Below are 22,880 nucleotides of genomic sequence, written 5' to 3' on the forward strand. Positions count from 1 at the left end.
ACTTGAGGGAAATTTGCTACTATCCTACAAACATGTGCAATTGCAGGCCCAACAACGTCTACAAGAAGAAGGTTGTGTAGTAGACATCACCTCCTCGCCGCATTCAAAAACCTACATTTAGTAGCAAGATACCCATGCGTTGCACGGAACATCAAGATGCATTTGTATGAGTAGTTTATCTTGTGGGAGAACATGATGAACGAGGGAAGGCCTTATTTGCAAATGTTGAATGGGTGCGGGTATCTTTTTGCAAAATTTCCATTGTTTCCTTCCTATCTGCCAGATATAAATTGGACAGCTTATATTGTAGGATGGCAGGCACACCATCATCACCAACTTTGTTTTTTATAAGAGTATAGGGTAGAGATAGAGAAACTCGCATGGAATGCGAGAAACCCACTCCGGCCACATACGTCCATTCAGGAGCAGGACGTCTGCCAAGCTCCTCCTTCCACCATTTTCTCCACTCTTTCTGCGGCATCCGACGAGCAGGAAGAGTAGTTCTTCGACATAATAGCCGTCTGGGTGGCCTGCCGAGCCCGGCAGTTACGAGCAAGGTAGCTCGCTGCTGTACCTACCTCGCCTAGCACGTCGGAGGCAGTTTCCGCACTAAGCCAACGCGTGGTTCCGCAGCTGTTCGCTCCAATACAACTTGAGGAAGAGTGCCGACTTGCTCAATGCTGGCTTGTCGGTGAGCACGGCAGCACGGGCATTGTCGCTGCTCTCGACACCGCCGCGTCGTACAACGCCTTCAGTGCCTGTGACTGTGCCATCCGCCATCAACATGCGCGTAGCTGCACCATGAAGGCAGAGAAACAAACCACCGCGGATGTCAATTTTAGTGGAACCTGCTATCAGCGGAACCTCATGGTGCTCCAGGTATTTCTACATTCGTAACTAGGTACTCCCTTCATTTCTTTTTAGTTTGCATATAAGATTTGGTCAAAGTCAAAATTTGTTAAGTTTGACTAGCTTTTTAGGAAAATATATCAACATTCACACTATGGAATCAAATACTATTAGATGTATGATGAAATTAATTTTCATAACATATAATTTTAGTATTTTAGATGTTGATATTTTTTTCTACAAAGTTGATCAAACTTTACAAAGCTTGAATTTGACCAAATCTTATGCAGACTAAAAAGAAATGGAGGGAGTTGAATGACTAATGCAAGATGAAATAAGCTTATTCGTACGCTGACTTATGTTTGCGGTCTGGAAGGAGCCTGTCATGTGTGGAGGAGCACACAAGCATTGCAGCCATGCCATCAACGCAAGATAAAAGGTTCCGAGTCATCGATGGCCTGGCCGGCGAGTAGGGGTCGTGCAAACGGAGGTGCATTATTTTGGTGGAACTGCACAAAAAAGATAGTGGGGTTAGTCCGACAAATTTTCTACAGCCACACGGAAGGAATTGCGCTCATCGATTGGATAGAATTTCCTCTGTGCCATCATAGGAGATCTCAAGGTGGAAATCAACTAACCACTTATAAAGTTATGCATAGTCTTCCTCACGCAGGTCAGTACCCCCTTCGTCTAGATGATCCTGTTTTGTCATGCCGAGCTATTGATATGTGCTACCGTTTTGCGACACCGTTTAAGTACAGCGCTTTCCTATCTTTTCACATTCAGGACAATGAAGATGATTTCAGTGGAACTATACAAAATGACCTGATGTTGAGTGATCTCTATTGCTTCCTCTCTTTGCTTCAATGTGTCAGCGTAAATTGCAAGATGAGCCAACATGCTCAAAGGGCACGCAACATTGAGCAAAAAGAAGCATTCCCAGGAAATTAATGCGTGCATAGGGAGGCCCTTTGCTCAGAGAAGCATTGATGGTTTTTTCTTTATTTCTACACCTTCTCACGGCTTTGTCTTGGTTATAGTCTTGTCAATCATTTATATGTGTAAACAAGCCAAACTTAAGTGCTTGTGAATGTTAGCTAGTATGCATACCATATCTTGTGAAGCTTAGTTTGAATGTTAGCGTGTCAACCTTTACAATCTATGTATATTGTGGGCATGTTATTTGACCCCTCATTTTGCCGCGCTACAACCAGTGTGAGTGTCTGCATGCAGTACACCATCCTCTAATTTGGTGGATGCCAAGACGGCCCAAAAAGGAGCAATAACTTTTTTTAAGTTGAAAAATGTTACAGATGAGGAGTCATAATTAAGATAGAATCGTCCTTTTTTTCTTTCGAATGGGCAATAAGCTGGAGAGTGTCTCTAATGGGCTGCCTCTAGTGTTAAGGGCATCCAGTACGAAGCACGGGCAACCGACCAGGCCGATACAAAAGCCTATCCATCTTAAAGCCCATTTGTTTTTTTGCGAGGAAAAACCCATATTTCTTAAAGAGGGGGTGATCCCAGAAAAACCCTCCTTCCTCCTTGCTTCCACTTATACTGCAGCTCGCTGGACTCTCCCACTTCCGTCGCCCCCCAATGCCCCCCGCACCCTATCTTCCTCACTCGTACAGAAAACCCCCACTCACCTTCTTCCTCACCCATACAGAAAACGCCTGCTCCTCCCCTTCCACTCCTATAGAAAACCCCATCCATCCTTCTTCCCCACTCGCATTGCCACTAGGCTCGTCTCTGACTACTCTGCTCAAACCCATGAGCTCAGCATGATGCCCGCAAGGAAAATGGAGTCGGCTGGCCCTAGCGCCAATAAGATGAGGCTTCCGCAAGCGGGGTCGCCGGTTGTAGATCCCGCACCCGGCAGCGCGGGGAGAAGCGGCGAGCCCCGCCCACTCGGATCTGAGGAACCCGTAGAATCTCTAGTTGACCGCATCAGCGATCTCCCAGACGACATCCTTGGGGAGATCATCTCGCTTAATCCCACCATGGATTGATGCCGCACACAAGTCCTCTCAACTCGGTGGCACCCTCTATGGCGCACCGCGCCCCTCAATCTCGATTGTCGCCAGATATCTGTGCTTCTTGAATTTGATCTCGTTAGAGCCATCATATCCTCTCACCGGCAGGGCCCCGTTTGACACCTCTGCATCCCGACATGCTACTTGCTGTCCATACCCAGCATGGTGGACGCTTGGCTGACATCCCCTGAATTCCAAAAACTCCAGCAGTTTGAGTTCTGCCATTACCACAAAATTTTCATACCATGAACCGAACACCAAGAATTTGTGCCCACACCTCCGTTGTCCATATTGTGGTTTTCCTCCTCTCTCCGCACCGCCACCTTCGCCCGGTGCTATCTACCAGACGATTTGGTACAACTGCTTCGACTCCCACTGCTACAAAAACTTTTGCTTGTGGTGTGAGAGGCCTCACTACACAGCATCATCCACTCCAGTTGCCCTGCCCTAGAGCGCTTGCTAATTGTTTTGGGAATAGAAATCCTATCAGTTGTCTCCAAATAAAGTTGCCTCACCTTAAAAACATTGGAATTTGTTTTGAAGGACAGTAGCTCATCATCGAAGATGCCCCTTCACTTCAAAGCTTGCTCCTTCATTATTGTTTTAAACCTTTGCACATAACTATCGTTTATGCGCCCAAACTGGAGACCTTGGGTGTAATTCGTGATCTGTTTAATGATCACAACAAGTTGGTCTTTGGCTCCTCACTTTTTCAAGTACCTTATATTATCATCTACACATTTGTAATCATAAGCTTCATTTTTCATTTGTGCGCATAAGTTTTATATCATCTTAGAGTACACTTTGGGTACTAATATTATGTTATATGCTCAATGAAGAGTTCGTCCATGGATAGCCTATCAATGCTGCTGGATTCTGTCAAGATCTTATATATCAGAATGTTTAGTTATGATCTAAACATAATTATTGGCTTGCTGCAATGCTTTTGATGTCTGGAGAATTTATATATAAAGGTGATGATTTCATGCACATTGAAAGCCCGTATATATTGTACTAGAATTAACCGTTCAGCTGTCTCTCTTTCGACATGTTCTTTCTCTAGATCTTAACTGTTTTCAATATTAATGTCTACTTAGGCACTAACACATGGAGAAAAACATATAACCAATCGGTGGCGTAATAAGCACCAGGATTTTCTCAGTTCTCATGACATTAATAACGATGGAAAGATATTCATCCAACGAGGCAAACAGAAGCTTTGCCACATTCTTCTTGTTGAATGCGATCTTACTATTGTCCATGAGGCTCAAGTTTTTCAACAAGAGATTTCTCATGGAGGAACATGTTGAACAAAAAAGAAGAAGTTTAAGGTGGACAAATGGGCTTCTGAACGAGTTCGTCTTCTATTTACAACAACTTGTAGTCATCCTCCAATAGATTTTTTTGCACGGGATGTTGATTTTATGGATCAGACCGATCCATTTGTTTGTGGCTGTGAAAAAAGGGGTTGGGTTAGATGTTATTGCCATGTTCAATCTGGGTTTTGTCTAAATTTGATGAACAATTAATCCTTGGGGTTTTTGTAGCGTTTGTAAGCTTGAGTTACATGTTGTTACCCTCGTACTCAAAGGCGGTTCTAGGCCCCAGGCAGCCATGGCCTTGTCCTGGGGCATGGTGGATTTTTTTGAGAGGGAACAAATTATATTCCACTTAAACATGGGAAGCCATATCAGCATTCACCAAGACAGAAACAAAATCTGGGGCAACATTCGCCCACACATGGAGGGGTTCAGTAGCTCCCATAGCAAGCTGGGCCAAAGCATGCGCCACATGGATACAGTTCCGGGGACAAAGCATGAATTCAGAGAAAATAAAAGAGGCAGGACATAGGCTTCTTGATTCTCTGAAGAGAACTCCCAGCTCCGCAGCATCATAGCCCCGCCCTTTAAGTGCAGAAATCATTGTCAAATAGTCTGATTCAAAACGGATATGTTTTGCACCCAGGTCAGTTGTCCCTTCAATAGCTCGCATACAAGTGATCACTTCCGCATGCAGTGCAGATCTTAAAAGGTTCACCTAGCCAGCAGCTGCTGTCAGGAAATCGCTAGTTTTGTCTCTCCAATGAAACCCCACGCACCTATGTCAGACACCACATGAAAAGCAGCATCCATATTGATCTTGATCAAGTTTGTAGCTAGAGGGATACAAACCTGGGGTTGTTGCGGCTGGGGCATTTTCTAATTTTTCACCGAAGTGAAATCAGTCAAGTGTTTTGTGATGAAAGAACCGATTCCTGCTACCATCTTCTGTACTTCACCTGCATTGTCTTTGTTCCTCGACGTCCACCTGTCCCAAAGGAGCACAGTAACGCACAACTTCTTTTCTCGTTGCATAGCGCAAACTTGGCATATCATATCTTGATGATCTTGACACTTGCGTGATGGATTTCTTCTTTGTTAACTGTAGCGGACTATAGCAGAAATGACATTGCAGCTCACTGTAGTTGCATTGCTTACCTGGGAGATAGGCTGAACCTAGCTTCGCTATTGCTCGTACTCCCCTCCACCTGCCACTACACTGCCGCATCTTCCACAGCTCCTATTTGTTCCCGTCTGAGCCCTCGCCGTCTTCTCCGCATTGGTTCGCTCGAGGTGCCCATCACCGTCTGGCATTGTCAACATGGTCAACAACTGAAAGGAATCAGGAGATGACTATACGTGGAGAGGCTGACAGTAGGGACCCACCAGGGTCATTGCATTATGCAAGCAGGTGCCTCATTATTACAAGCCAAAAAAACTTCCTCCTAATTTTTTGACAACTAGTTCCCACGCCATTGTCAATGTAGTCAATAAACAAGAAAATTACACAACGAGCGGATAACACCAGGGACCCAGCAGCTCGCCCAGTTGTTTTTTAGTTTTAGAGATGGAGCTCAATCAACTGCGGGCTGTGTCGGGGCTGTGGCCCGTCTAGCCCATGATTACGCTTTTATTTAAGCACATGATGAACCTAGTTCCTTTGCTAAAAAACATGACAAGCCCAGTTGATATCTTTTTTCTTTCTGAAAATGGCTAGCTCAATTTATTTTTGGATAATACCCAACTAAGGCCTACTTGCTTTTCTCAGCCCTGCTGGGCTACAAATCTTTCAAGACGAGGAGGGATGTAAGTAGTAAGAAATGGGCTTCCGCAGAAAATGAGCTATAAGTTAGTAAGATATGGGCTCTAAATTTTTAAACCTAAGCCAACCGGCAATTACAACCAAATATTGTTTTTTCTTGCTTTCTCTACTCTTATAAAAAGCAGAAAATGGTGGAAGGAGGAGCTTGGCTAGCGTCCAGCTCCTGAATGGGTTGTATGTTGTTTTCCATAGATTTTCAAGATTTTAAATTTCAATCATTTCTTGTGGAGATTTTTTTCGAATTTTTTAATATAATTTTTTAAAAATTATTCTTAATGTGACTCGAAATTTCGTCATTAAAAGAGTTCTGACCCCACCGAAATATGCAAAATTTCATTTAATTTTTTAGCAGTGCCCAAAATATGGTCTGTAATGCTAATAAAAAGAATATGGGCTTCAAAATATCCTTAAGAATTAGCAAATGGGCTGTAAATTATTGAAAATAATGGCTAATGGGTTGTATGCTGTTCTCCACGGATTTGGAGGCTGATTTCTGGGCCTACTTGGTTGACGATGACGCTGTCCTAAAAAAAATTTGACGCGTACGCAAGGCTTTGTCAACTAAGTCAAGACAGAGCAGTGACTGCTGGATGTCCATCCAATAGCCATCGTGCTTCTTCAATCTCTGATTTTCCTGTTCCATCCGCCCAAACCAGCGCCGGCGGGACTACCTGCTCCCTCCTCGCATGGTCGGCTGTGCTGCCGCCAGGCCATCCCTCTACACACCCACACATCCTGTTATTTTCCGGCGACGTCAGCCTCACCCCGCAGCCGACCAGTCAGCCCTCATACTCTCCTCGGCGCGGGCATCCACAACTGTGGTTTCGCCGGTCCAGGTCGTTCCCTTCTTGGGCCTCACCCTCGTCCACTGTGTTTGTGCTCTCGGCGCGGTGTGGTCAACATGGTCAACAAACAACAGCCATCGGAAGAGGGATGTAAGTGGAGAGGCTGACAGTAGGGACCCATACAAGCAAGTGCCTCCTTATTACACGTAAACAGTGGAGCTTCTCTGGGTTGTTCCAGTCTGGGGCCTCACCGTCGTCCACCGCCCTGGTTCTCTCGGTGGCATGGTTAATGTGGTCAACAAATGAGATCCATCAGAAGATGACTGTACATGGAGAGGCTGACAGCTGGGTCCATGGCCGCACGCAAGGAAGTGCCTCCTTATTACGCACAAAATAATAATTCCTCCACCTGACAGCTGGGACCCACGGGAAGGGCCGACCAAGGCAATCCTAGAGATGAGCCACCCAAACACCAAAAACAAAGCCGTCTATCAAAGCCATGTTAGCGCCATGCAAGCAACATGTAATCTGGAGAAAACGGCACTGTAAATAATATGGACGACCCCGCTGGATACGCAGCCAATGAATATCACTAGGATGACCCCGTGGGACAGGAGGACCCTCTAAATACATAAAACCCCGATGACTCCAAGGATAGCAATTACCTACCACTCTCTGAAGAGGAGGCCAGCCTCGAGCAGGACGACTTTATCGTCCCCGAAGATCATTTGGAGGAAGAACGGTTCAAGCAGAGGCTTTTAGCCACCGCCCGCAGCCTAAAGAAACAAAATGCAAAATCAAGGCTGAACAGGATACCCTCAACGGCTGATGGACTAAAGTCCTAGCTGCTGAGGAAGTGTATGGCCGCGAACAACTAACCAAAAGCTATCCCAAGCGAAGACTCCTGCCGTAGTTCGACGACGAGGCTGTAGAGCCCACACGCCAGATATACACAAGCACCGAACAGCCGGACTGCCCCCCTAGAGGGCGGGACAAAGAAGCTGACAAGGCTGAACACCCTACCACCCCACCTCGCCATTACGGCAAGGATCAAGTATGGCCCACTTACGAGCAAAACCTCCGCCATGACCTAGATGCTCAAGGAGGCCGTACCAGGTCCATCTACGGACCCAGAGAAGATCCGCCCGCTCACCGGGAAGGTTATTATGATTGGCTAAACCGCAAAGATAGAGTTCGGGAACAGCAGCGAACTCTGATGTCTACTATGCAACCTTCTTCTTCTAGACTCGTGTTGGGCCTCCGAGCATAGAGTTCTGTAAGACAGTAGAAAATTTCCCTCAAGTGGACGACCTAAGGTTTCTAAATACGTGGGAGGCATAGGATGAAGATGGTCTCTCTCAAACAACCCTGCAACCAAATAACAAAGAGTCTCTTGTGTCCCCAACACACCCAATTCAATGGTAAATTGTATAGGTGCACTAGTTCGGCAAAGAGATTTTGATACAAGAGCAATATGGATGGTAGATGTAGGTTTTGCTAATCTGAAAATATAAAAACAGCAAGGTAACTAGTAACAAAAGTGAGCGAAAATGGTATTGCAATGCTTTGAAACAAGGCCTAGAGTTCATACTTTCACTAGTTTAAGTTCTCTCAACAATGATAACATAATTGGATCATATGACAATCCCTTGATGTGCAACAAAGAGTCACTCCAAAGTCACTAATAGCGGAGAACAAACAAAGAGATTATTGTACGGTATGAAACCACCTCAAAGTTATTCTTTCTGATCGATCTATTGGGCTATTCCTATAAGTGTCACAAACAACCCTAGAGTTCATACTAAAATAACACCTTAAGACACACATAAACCAAAACCCTAATGTCACCGAGATACTCCAATTTCACCACAAGTATCCGCGGGTTTGATTATACGATATGCATCACACAATCTGACATTCATCTATTTAAACCAACACAAAGAACTTCAAAGAGTGCCCCAAAGTTTCTACCGGAGAGTCATGACGAAAACGTGTGCCAACCCCTATGCATAAGTTCACAAGGTCACAGAACCCGCAAGTTGATCACCAAAACATGCATCAAGTGGATCACGTGAATATCCCATTGTCACTATAGATAAGCACATCCAAGACATACATCAAGTGTTCTCAAATCCTTAAAGACTCAATTCGATAAGATAACTTCAAAGGGAAAACTCAATCCATTGCAAGAAGGTAGAGGCGGATAAGCATCATAAAATCCAACTATAATAGGAAAGCTCGCAGTACATCAAGATCGTGCCAAATCAAGAACACGAGAGAGAGAGAGAGAGAGAGAGAGAGATCAAACACATAGCTAGTGGTACATACCATCAGCCCCAAGGGTGAACTACGCCCTCCTTGTCATGAAGAGCGCCGGGATGATGAAGATAGCCATCGGTGATGGATTGCCGTGCCGGAATGGGGCCCCGATTGGTTGTTCGTGGCTACAGAGGTTTACGGCGGCGGAACTCCCGGTCTAGGTTCTGTTCTGGAGGTTTGGGGATATATAAGAAGTGTTGGCAGCAAGAACAAGTCAGGGGGACCCACGAGGCAGCCACAAGGTAGGGGCGGGCCCTAGGTGGGCGCCCTCCACCCTTGTGGTGACCTCAGGACTCTTCTCCGGATATTTTGGTTCTAGTATTTTTTTTATATTTTCCAAAAATAATCCCTGTAAATTTTCAGGTCAATTGGACTCCGTTTGATATTCCTTTTCCACGAAACTCAAAAACAAAGAAAAAATAGAAATTGGCACTAGGCTCTAGGTTAATAGGTTAGTCCCAAAAATCATATAAAATATCATATAAATGCATAATCCAAGATGGATAATATAATAGAATGGAACAATGAAAAATTATATATACGTTGGAGACGTATCAAGCATCCCCAAGCTTAATTCCTGCTCGTCCTTGAGTAGGTAAATGACAAAAATAGGATTTTTGATGTGGAATGCTACCTAGCATATTTATCAATGTAATCTTCTCTGTTGTGGAAAGAATATTTAGATCCATAAGATTCAAAACAAAAGTTTAATATTGACATAAAAATGATAATACTTCAAGCATACAAATGAAGCAATCATGTCTTCTCAAAATAACATGGCCAAAGAAAGCTATCCCTACAAAATCATATAGTCTGGCTATGCTCCATCTTCATCACCCGAAATATTCAAATAATGCACAACTTCGATGACAAGCCAAGCAGTTGTTTCATACTTTTGATGTTCTCAAACCTTTTCAACTTTCACGCAATACATGAGCGTGATCCATGGACATAGCACTATAGGTGGAAAAGAATATGGTGGTTGTGGAGAATACAAAAAGAAGGAGATAGTCTCACATCAACTAGGCATATCAATGGGCTATGGAGATGCCCATCAATGGATATTAATGTGAGTGAGTAGGGATTGCCATGTAACGAATGCACTAGAGCTATAAGTTTATGAAATCTTAAAAAGAAACTAAGTGGGTGTGCATCCAACTTGCTTGCTCATGAAGACCTAGGGCATTTGAGGAAGCCCATCGTTGGAATGTACAAGCCAAGTTCTATAATGAAAAATTCCCACTAGTATATGAAAGTGACAAAATAGGAGACTCTCTATCTTGAAGATCATGGTGCTACTTTGAAGCACAAGTGTGGAAAAAGGATAGTAGCATTGCCCCTTCTCTCTTCTTCTCTCATTTTTTTCTTTTTTTCTTTTTCTTTTTTGGGCCCTCTCTTTTTTTGGCCTCTTTTCTTTCTTTCCTTTTTATTTGATTTTTCATCTAGAGTCTCATCCCGACTTGTGGGGGAATCATAGTCTCCATCATCCTTTCCTCACCGGGACAATGCTCTAATACTGAAGATCATCACACTTTTATTTACTTACAACTTTAGAATTATAACTCGATACTTAGAACAAAATATGACTCTATATGAATGCCTCTGGTGGTGTACCGGGATGTGCAATGAATCAAGTGACATGTATGAAAGAATTATGAAAGGTGGCTTTGCCACAAATACGATGTCAACTACATGATCATGCAAAGCAATATAACAATGATGAAGCGTGTCATAATAAATGGAACGGTGGAAAGTTGCATGGCAATATATCCCAGAATGGCTATGGAAATGCAATGATAGGTAGGTATGGTGGCTGTTGTGAGGAAGGTATATGGTGGGTGTATGGTACCGACAAAAGTTGCGCGGTACTAGAGAGGCTAGCAATGGTGGAAGGGTGAGAGTGTGTATAATCCAAGGACTCAACATTAGTCATAAAGAACTCACATACTTATTGCAAAAATCTATTAGTCATACTACGCACATGCTCCTAGGGGGGTAGATTGGTAGGAAAAGACCATCGCTCGTCCCTGACCGCTACTCATAAGGAAGACAATCAATAAATAAATCATGCTCCGACTTCGTCACATAACGGTTCACCATACGTGCATGCTACGGGAATCACAAACTTCAACACAAGTATTTGTACAATCCACAATTACTCACTAGAATGACTCTAATATCACCATCCTCATATCTCAAAACAATCATAAGGAATCAGACTTCTCATAGTATTCAATGCACTTTTTATGAAAATTTTTATTATATCCCTCTTGGATGCCCATCATATTAGGACTAAATTCATACCAAAGCAAATTACCATATTGTTTAAGAATCTATAAATAATATAAGTGAAGCACGAGAGTTCATCAATTTCTTAAAAATAAAACCACCACCGCGCTCTAAAACGATATAAGTGAAGCACTAGAGAAAATTACAAACTACTCCAAAAGATATAAGTGAAGATCAGTGAGTAGTCGAACAATTATGTAACTATGTGAAGACTCTCTAACATTTAAGAATTCCAGATCTTGTGATATTATTAAAACAGCAAGAAAAACAAAATAAAATAAAATGACGCACCAAGCAAAACACATATCATGTGGTGAATAGAAATATAGCTCCAAGGGAAGTTACCGATGAACGAAGACAAAAGAGGGGATGCCATCCGGGCATCCCCAAGCTTAGTTGCTTGGTTGACCTTGAATATCACATTGGGGAGCCTTGGTCATCCCCAAGCTTAGGCTCTTTCCACTCCTTATTCTGTAGTCCATCGAAACTTTACCCAAAACTTGAAAACTTCACAACACAAAACTCAACAGAAAATCTTATGAGCACCGTTAGTGTAAGAAAATAAATCACCACTTAGGTACTGTTGTAAACTCATTCTAAATTCATATTGGTGTCATATCTACTGTATTCCAACTTCTCCATGGCTCATACCCTCTAATACTACTGATAGATTCATCAAAATAAGCAGACAGCACATAGAAAACAGAATTTGTTTAAACTAGAACAGTCTATAGTAATCTGGAAACTTTCCATACCTTTGTAACTCCAAAAATTCTGAAAATTTAGGAAAATCTGGGTAATTTTCATACCAATCTTGTGTAAAAAATCATATCAAAACCAGGTTCTGGTGATTTTTCAAAATTCCTGGACTTAGAGCAAAAATTTCTGTTTTTGCATAGAATCAAGTCAACTATCATCCACACTATCACAAAGGCTTTACTTGGCACTTTATTGAAACATAAGCTATAAAACATGATTACTACAGTAGCCTAATCATGTGGACAAAAAAACAGTAGGTACAAGTATTGGGTTATCTCCCAACAAGCGATTTTCTTTAATGCCTTTCTAGCTAGGCATGATGATTTCAATGATGCTCATATGAAAGATAAGAATTGAAACACAAAGAGAGCATCATGAAGCATATGACTAGCACATTTAAGTCTAACCCACTTTCTATGCATAGGGATTTTGTGAGCAAACAACTTATGGAAACAAGAATCAACTAGCATAGGAAGGTAAAACAAGCAAATCTTCAAGATTTTCAACATAAAGAGAGGAAACTTGATATTATTGAAATTCCTACAAGCATATATTCCTCCCTCATAATAATTTTCAGTAGAATCATGAATGAATTTAACAATATAAGTATCACATAAAGCATTAGTTTCATGATGCACAAGCATATAATTTTTATTACTCTCCACATAAGCAAAATTCTTCTCATTCATAGTAGTGGGAACAAAATCAACAAAATATCTATCATGTGAGGCATAATCCAATTGAAAATTAAAATCAAGATGACAAGTTTAATGGTTATCATTATTCTTTATAGCATACATGTCATCACAGCAACCATCATAGATAGCAACTTTGCTCTCATAATCAATTGGAACCTCATTCGAAATAGTGGATTCATCACCAAATAAAGTCATGACCTCTCCAAATCCACTTTCATAATTATCACAATAAGATTCAACACCCTCCAAAATAGTGGGATCATTACTTCCTAATCTTGACACTCTTCCAAACCCACTTTCATCGTTATAATCATCATAAATAGGAGGCATGCTATCATCATAACAAATTTTCTCATCAAAACTTGGGGGACTAAAAATATCATCTTCATCAAACATAGCATCCCCAAGCTTGTAGCTTTGCATATCATTAGCATCATGGATATTCAAAGAATTCATACTAACAACATTGCAATAATGCTCATTATTCAAAAATTTAGTGCCAAACAATTTATTGACTTCTTCCTCTAACACTTGAGCACAATTTTCCTTTCCATCATTTTCACGAAAGACATTAAAAAGATGAAGCATATGAGGCAACCTCAATTCCATTTTTTGTAGTTTTCTTTTATAGACTAAACTAGTGATAAAACAAGAAACTAAAAGATTCGATTGCAATATCTAAAGATATACCTTCAAGCACTAACCTCCCCGGCAACACCGCCAGAAAAGAGCTTGATGTCTACTACGCAAGCTTCTTCTTTTAGTCTCGTGTTGGGCCTCCAAGCACAGAGTTTTGTAGGATAGTAGCAAATTTCCCTCAGTGGATAACCTAAGGTTTATCAATCCATGGGAGGTGTAGGATGAAGATGGTATCTCTCCAACAACCCTGCAACCAAATAGCAAAGAGTCCCTTGTGTCCCCAACACACCCAATACAATCGTAAATTGTATAGGTGCACTAGTTCGGCGAAGAGATGGTGATACAAGTGCAATATGGATGGTAAATATAGGTTTTTGTAATTTGAAAATATAGAAAATGCAAGGTAACTAGTACCAAAAGTGAGAGAAAATGGTATTGCAATGCCTCGAAACAAGGCCTAGGGTTCATACTTTCACTAGTGCAAGTTCTCTCAAAATGATAACATAATTGGATCATATAACAATCCCTCGAAGTGGAACAAAGAGTCACTCTAAAGTCACTAATAGCGGAGAATAAACAAAGGTATTATTGTACGGTACGAAACCACCTCAAAGTTATTCTTTCTGATCGATCGATTGGGCTATTCCTATAAGTGTCACAAACAACATTAGATTTCGTACTAAAATAACACCTTAAGACACACATCAACCAAAACCCTAATGTCACCTAGATACTCCAATTTCACCACAAGTATCCGCGGGTTTGGTTGTACGATATGCATCACACAATCTCACATTCATCTATTCAAACCAACACAAAGAACTTCAAAGAGTGCCCCAAAGTTTATACCGGAGAGTCAAGACAAAAACCTATGCATAAAGTTCACAAGCTCACAAAACCCGCAAGTTGATCACTAAAACATACATCAAGTTCATCACGTGAATATCCCATTGTCACCATAGATAAGCACATGCAAGACATACAGCAAGTGTTCTCAAATCCTTAAAGACTCAATCCGATAAGATAACTTCAAAGGGAAATATCAATCCATTAGAAGAAGGTAGAGGGGGAGAAGCATCCTAAGATCCAACTATAATAGGAAAGCTTGCGGTACATCAAGATCGTGTCAAAGCAAGAACACGAGAGAGAGAGAGATCAAACACATAGCTACTGGTACATACCCTCAGCCCCGAGGGTGAACTACTCCCTCTTCTTCAAGGAGAGCGCCGGGATGATGAAGATGGCCACCGGTGATGGATTACCCCTCCGGCAGGGTGCCGGAACAGGGTCCCGAATTGTTTTTCATGGCTATAGAGGCATACAGTGGCGGAACTCCCGATCTAGGTTCTGTTCTGGAGGTTTGGGGATATATAAGAGGTATTGGCATTGGTAACAAGTTAGGGGGACCCACGAGGCAGCCACAAGGTAGAGGGTGCGCCCTCCACCCTTGTGGTGGCTTCGGGACTCTTCTCTGGTATCTTTTTGTTTGAGTATTTTTTATATTTTCCAAAAATATTATCCGTAAATTTTCAGATCGATTGGACTCCATTTGATATTCCTTTTCTACGAAACTCAAAAACAAGGAAAAAATAGAAACTGGAATTGGGCTCTAGGTTAATAGGTTAGTCCCAAAAATCATATAAAATAGCATATAAATGCATATAAAACATCCAAGATGGATAATATAATAGCATGGAAGAATCAAAAATTATAGATACGTTGGATACGTATCAGACTCGCATGTTTGAAGACCTCCGACATGATGTCGCCCGAGTTCGGGGCGCTGCACACCCCATATGCTTCACAGAGAGGGTAATGCGACACCAATTTCCAGAAGGCTTCAAACCTGTGAACATCGAACCATACAACGGAACCACAGATCCGGCCGTGTGGATAGAGGATTTCCTCCTCCACATCCACATGGCACGAGGAGATGACCTCCATGCCATTAAATATTTGCCACTAAAGCTTAAAGGCCAAGCTCGATACTGGTTGAACATCCTCCCCAAAGACTCTATAGGCTACTGGGGAGAGCTCGAGGATGCTTTTCGAGCAAACTTTCATGGCACCTATGTCCGGCGTCCGGACGCTGATAATCTAAATCGCATCACTCAATAGCCCGGAGAATATGCCCGACAGTTTTGGAACCGATTCCTGACCAAGAAAAACCAGATTGTCGATTGTCTGGACGCTTAAGCCTTTGTCGCTTTAAAGCATAGTGTCAAGGATGAATGTCTTGTACGTCAGCTCAGCCAGGACAAAACAAGAACTATGGCAGCCCTTACTTCCCTCATGACCGCTTTTGCATAGGCGAAGAGAGTTGGCTTGCTCGCAAAAACACCAACCCAGACACACCCGGTACCTCCGAGGTTTGGGATGAAAATGGAAAGCATTGACGCAGTAAGAATAAACATCGCCACAATGATGATGAGGGCAAGGATACGGCAGTAAATGCCAAATTGTGAAACCAGAAATCCGGACCCCAAAAGAAAGCCCCTAAAGGCAACAATTACGGCCCATCCATAGTAGACATAATTTTGGACAGGCCTTGTCAGATCCACGGCACATCGGAGAAGCCCGCCGACCACTCCAACTGAAATTGTTAGGTGATCAAACAGGACGGCAAACTACAGCTGAAGACTCGAGCAAAAGCCCACCAAGCAATGATGATGATAATCCCCACGGGCCGAATAATGGAGGTCAGAAACCCTTCCCTTCCGAGGTCAAGACGGTAAACATGTTTTACGCAACCCATATACTGAAGAAAGAGAGGAAGTGAGAACTACGGGACGTATATTCCATAGAGCTAGTAGCGCCTACGTTTAATCCATGGTCAGCCTGTCTGATCATGTTTGATCGCACGGACCATCTGACCAACATACGCCATGGAGGGTCTACAGCCTTAGTGCTCGACCCTATCATCGATGGATTCCACCTCACTAGAGTCCTCATGGATGGAGGTAGCAGCCTCAATCTGATATACGAAGATACAGTGAGGAAAATAGAGATCGGTCCATCAAGGATCAAACCAAGTAACACCACCTTTAAGGGGGTCATTGCGGAAGTGGAGGACCGCTGCACGGGCATCGTGATGCTTGAAGTAGTGTTCGGATCTCCAGATAACTTCTGAAGTGAGGACTCAATCTTTGATATTACACCTTTAGGCAGTGGCTATCACGCCCTCCTCGGACGAACAACATTTGCCAAATTCAATGATGTTCTGCACTACGCGTACCTCAAGTTGAAGATGCCTGGTCCCTCAGGCGTCATAACTATCAACGGCAACACTGAACGTTCACTTTGAACCGCAGAGCACATTGTGGCCCTAGCGACCGAAGAATACACTGACCCATATAGGCCCGGATGCCGACCCGCAGTAAAGGCCGACCAAAATATTAAATGGGTTCGAACCCGTTCCCCATCATGGGAACCCGCATGCATTCGTTACAAATAGGGATACGCGCCCCACGGCATGCCCACATTCTTCACGCTCCACGTGCCTCATCAGCACAACTTCACACTCAAAATACCATGGGCAGCCGTGAGGCATACATTAATAAATCTGAAGTGCATGTTTGGTTAAATCGAACTTCAAAATTACTTCGTCTTTCGGACGACCCGTGGACCAATTCTGGATACCCCCAAGCATGAAGCTTCATCGGTAGGGTCCTCGCCCATCAAGGTCTTATTGAAGGTCCCAACCCCCACCTATCACTAGCAAAGGCGCAGATGTGTAGCATGGCATAGTGAAGGCTTCAACTCACGTATCAAGGCCCTGCGTCAACCTTTACTCTGTGAACTTTATTTTTCTTTCACAAGTACTGCCTTCGCAGTTTGAATTGTATGGATAGACGTCCCGAGCTTACAAGAAATAATAAAAATACCCTTTATGGTGTTCAAATATCCGCATCCTGCGATTTGTCTATCCCCTTTTGATTCTCCACTCGCTCTTTGAATAGCCCGGCATGACAATATATTAACTAGTCAAGAGTTTGATTTATATATCATCTCAATATCTTCAAGTCTGGCACTGCTTTTCGCTAGGTGTTCGGCGTCTCGAATATTGGACTGTATGTATTTGTGTCGAACTATGTCTTGGGTGAATAGTTGGGTTGCCCAGCTCCTGTGCTTGCCTCTTATGTTCCGCACGTTCGGCTAAGAGGGCAAAGGGAGAACCCCTGCGATTGTAATTCTGGTTTGCCCGGTCAAGTACCTTAGGAGAAAAAAGCCGAAAACTGGCCGTCATCGTAAGCGCGAACTACCGTGATCTGATGAGGAGGTTTAACTCAGAAAATCATTGGCAATTTCGCCGTGTCACAGAAGGGTTCGTCTTAAGACAAACCATTTGATCGAAAAGGGCAGGTTTTGATCCCCAAGTACATCACAATACACCGGGGGCTAGTCCCTAGTCCCCACTATCAAGCTCCTATGGCTAAGTGAAAGCAATAAAACCAAATAGCCCGATTGCCTGGTTTCGCTACTGCACTATCGCCTTCGGGTACCAAGATGTTGGCTAAGGGTAACAGTGCGGAGATGAAGCACCCCTCATGATATTCACATGGGGGCTAAAGCTGACGACTGGTAGCTTTCAGAATAAACATACCACCGCACAAGAGTCAAAATTAAATCATGACAATATAAAACAAGTTAGGCAGATGCATTATAAAGAACAAGGTCCACTTGATACATAGTTAATAGAATCACTCAATCATTACATGTATCGAACACTGGCCCTCTGTTGACCGCACGCCATTCATCACATGTGCATAGTATTGCTTAGGGCAGCGATGCTCCTTTCCCTTGGGCGGGGGACCAGTGGCCATGTCCATTGGTTTAATTTTAGGCCAGTGCACCATGGTCTTTGCAAATGCAAGCCTCGTCCCCTTGAGGCATGTCGAGCGCTTCATGGCGTCAATCCGGAGTGGCGCCTCCCGCAACTCTGCACAAGGCTGAAGTAGGTATTCGAAATGGGTTCGACATGCCACAGACTGACACAGAGGTCCTTCATGGCCTTCTTGGACATCCGATGCATATCCATTTGCTGCTTCATCTAATCGGTAAGAAGGGGAGGACGGTCAGAATACGGAAAATTCGACCAGAAGAGCTGCTATGTGGAGTCCTCCTCGAGGGTGGCTACAGTGACTCGCTGCAGCTGCCACATTCATCAGAAGTTCAGAAAATACGCCTACAGAGTGCCAGACCCGCGTCAGCAGGGCGAACCTGTCGCCCCCGAACACACTCTGCAGTAAGTTTTTCTTACCATTTGCAATTTGCGCAACTTGGCGAAGCTCTTCCCGGACACCTCCGCATCAGTCCTTGCCTCCTAGAGCTCTTTCTCCGCCCTGGATACCTAGGAGGACTTCTCCTCCCGCCCCTTCTCAAGGGCCTCCAGCTTCTCGGCGGCGTCATGGAGCTCCACTTGGACTTTGGTCACTCGAGCTTCGTGCCGCTCAGCAGCAAGCTTGTCTTCCTCAAGCTCGAACACCGCCTTCTCAGCGGCCGTCTTCTTCGCGGCCGCCTCGTCCTTGGCTTTATTTGGGGCCTCCTTCGAGCCCCCGACCTTGGCGGCTGCAACTACAGGATCATCAAGATATAGGATTAGCATATAGTCCTGATCGTCAATATCTGGTGTCAAGCAAGTACCATCTTCTCATAGGGCTTACTTTGCACCTCGTCAAGCCGTTTGTTGACAAGGTCCAACTCTTTATCGGAAAGCTTGAGCTATCAATCCATCTCCTCTAACGTCGCGACATTAGCAGCCGCGACCAGGGAAGATGCCTGCATCAGCAAAAGAAATGTCAACATTAGTAATCGACCTACCGAATTTGATCCTCTACAGGCCTCTTCTAGGTCCTGGCAGAGTCTGGGGGGCTGCTATTTACACGGCCTACCCAAACTAACAATGACAACCACATTACGAGGAAAGAGCATTACTTGAGTTACCTCAAAGCCTATTAGAAGGCCTTGGACTGCATCATTCAGTCCGGATTGGACGAACCAAACACCCTGCATAACTGCAATCATAAGAGGGTGGTGCCGATAGAGTTGTCCACCAGCTACTCCAGCACGTCTGGCCAGCGAGTCGCCGCCTGTGTAGAGGTGTTCGGCGCTGACGTTGGCCCCCCGGCCCCTTCCCCGCTGGGAGGAGCATGTGCTATCGAGGGCCTTGGGGCCTTGGGAGCGGTCGACGAATGGGGTCCGGATGGTCCGTACTCCTTCCCCGTGTCAGCCAGGAGGGACGCTCCCTCCTGGTCTTCAATGACCGAGGTGTTAACCTCGGCCATCCCGGCATCGACCTCTCCCTCTGTGTTTGGAGGGGGAGGAGTCCTTCGGGACCGCACCTCCTCAACCTCTCCTGGGACCAGAGGGGGCGCGGAGTGCGCCATAGACCCAATGTCCGCCAGTTCGGCGGGTGGAGACGTCCCCTCCGAAGTCTGCTCGGTGGGGTGTTCATGTGGGGACTGCAATTCACAAGGGTTAGCCCCCAACTAAACAAATTACTAAAAACATGATAGCTAAAAATATGAATGCCTTACCTGCTGGGTGGGGGCTTGTCCCTAAGTCCCTTCTTCGGGAGCTCCTCGGATGCCTTGGACTCCTTGTCGGAATCCGAGCTATCGGGCAGGACCAGCTTAGGTCGGCATCGTCTCTTTGGAGCAGGAGAAGGTTGTACCTCCTCGACATCCTCGGACACAGCTCTCTTTTTGGAGCGCGAGGAGGCGCTCTCCTCCTCGTCCTCATCCTCGTCCTCATCCTTGTCCCCATCCTGTACGGATGAGGCCGCAGCGTATCCAGATCGGTTGCCCGGACAAAACCTGCGGCAGAGGCCCTCCCTAGTCTCTGATACTTCTATCTTCTCGCCGTTCTTGACGGGCGCCTTATAGGGCACTATGACCAGCAGCTTTTCCAGCCACTCTGATCAGGGCTCTCCTGGCAGTGGCACCAGTCCGCTGATCTTCTTAGCCTTGGCAAGCCAACCCTGCGAAGTCCGCATAACAAGGTCATGCCAAATCAAACGTGGTATGAACATCCGAACACTCCTTGAAGAAGAGTGCTGCTCACCTCCTTTGGGGGGTTCATAGCGTCGAGGCTGATGTCCTTCCCCTCGACCGACCACTCCTTCTGGGGCATGAATAGTTGGCCCCATATTTTATCAGGAGTTGTGCCGTAAAGGTGTCGCACGGAGGCTGGATCCTCGGCCTCGTGCTCCCACATAGGTTGGGCCCTCTCTTGGGAAGGGAGGAGCCGACGGTGGAGCATGATCTGGACCACATCAACCAGCTTCGCGCCGGTCTCTATTATGTTGTCGATGCACTTCTGCAGTGCCTTCGTGTGGGCGACACACCCCCAGTCTGGGCCCTTGGTGGTCCATGAGGCCAGCCTGTTACGGGGTCCGGACCTGAATGCAAGAGCCGCTCCCCAGGCAGCCTCCCTCGGCTCGGTGATTTATCCACTCCTTTTGCCACATCCGGATGGTGTGTCGATGAAGTGGTCATCCGGCCACTGGACCCACGTCAGTTTACTAATAATGGGCCCTCCACAGTCCGCATGCTCGCCACCGACCACCTTGGGCTTGACATTGAACACCTTCAGCCATAAGCCGAAGTGTGGTCGGACTCGGAGGAGTGCCTCACTGACAACGATGAAGGTCAAGATGTGGAGGAGGGAGTTGGGGGCTAGATCGTGAAAATCCAGCCCATGAAAGAACATCATCCCCCGCACAAAGGGGTGCAGGGGAAATCCTAGCCCCCTAAGGAAATGGGGAAGAGACAGGACCCTCTTGCCAGGCTTGGGCATGGGGATGATATGGCCCTCTTCGGGGGCCCGATGAGCAACATCGGCCGACAAATAGCCGGCCTCCTTCAGCCGTACGATGTCATCATCGGTGATGGAGGAGCCTTCCACTACAAAAAAAATACACTTTCGTGATGATACATGTTTGTCACAGTAGGTCACGTTTTCTGTCATGTATTCACATCCATGACGATTTTATGACAAAATCAAGATAGTCATACTTGTGCTGTCGTAGAAGTGTTCCATGACAATAACAAAATTATCATCACAGAAGGGTTCACGTCCATGACGACAAATGACGCGTCATGGAAGTGCTTTCGTCAAGGGTAACTGACACGTGGCATCCACCGTAACGGTTTGCCGTTAAGCTATCGGGTCCGGTTTTGGATCTGATAAACCATTAACAGCTCGGACGAATGGTCAGTTGTCGGGTCTAGTTTTGGTCCGGTTTTCGATTCGAGAGAAGCCACTAGTGTAAAATTCTCATTGGCCGAAGGACACACGTGTCAGCTCATCATTGGGTCAGATAGGCGCCTATGATATGTCGACATGTGTGATAGCCCAATGATGTTTGCTTGAACTATGTCGGTATTTCCTCAAAGAGGAAGGGATGATGCAGCACAACAACGGTAGGTATTTCCCTCAGTGATGAGACCAAGGTTATCAAACCAGTAGGAGAACCATGCAACACCACGTAAACATCTCTTGCACACAAAGAACAAATACTTGCAACCCGACGTAAGAGAGGGGTTGTCAATCCCTCACGGGTAAAAGGATAGGTAAAATAGTAGTAGTTTGGATAAATAGATCTCGCGGGAACGCGAGATAAAATAAATAAATAAAAATTGCAGCCACATATTTTTGTATTTTTGGATTAATAGATCTGAAAATAAAAGCAAATAAAAATAGATCTTGAAGGAAAATATGATTAAGAAGAGACCCGGGGGCCGTAGATTTCACTAGTGGCTTCTCTCGAGAAAAATAGCATACGGTGGGTAAACAAATTACTATTGGGCAATTGATAGAACTTCAAATAATCATGATGATATCCAGGAAATGATCATTATACAAGCATCACGTCCAAGATTAGTATACCGACTCCTGCCTGCATCTACTACTATTACTCCACACATCGACCGATATCCAGCATGCATCTAGTGTATTAACTTCATGGAGAAACGGAGTAATGCAATAAGAACGATGGCACGATGTAGACAATATCTGTTTATGTAGAAATAGGCCCCATCTTGTTATCCTTAATAGCAACAATACATACATGTCGGTCCCCCTTTTGCCACTGGGATCAAGCACCGTAAGATCGAAGCCATCACAAAGCACCTCTTCCCATGGCAAGAAAAATCGATCTAGTTGGCCTATCTAAACCAAAGATTCAAAGAAGAAATATGTGGCTATAAGTAATCATGCATATAAGAGATCAAAAGACTCAAATAACTTTCATGGATAAAAACATAGATCTGATCATAAACTCAAAGTTCATTGGATCCCAATAAACACACCACAAAAAGAGTTATCTCAAATAGATCTCCAAGAGATCATTGTATTGAGAATCA

This window comes from Triticum aestivum, chromosome 3B (assembly GCF_018294505.1).
Source record: "Triticum aestivum cultivar Chinese Spring chromosome 3B, IWGSC CS RefSeq v2.1, whole genome shotgun sequence".
Taxonomy (NCBI): Eukaryota; Viridiplantae; Streptophyta; class Magnoliopsida; order Poales; family Poaceae; genus Triticum; species Triticum aestivum.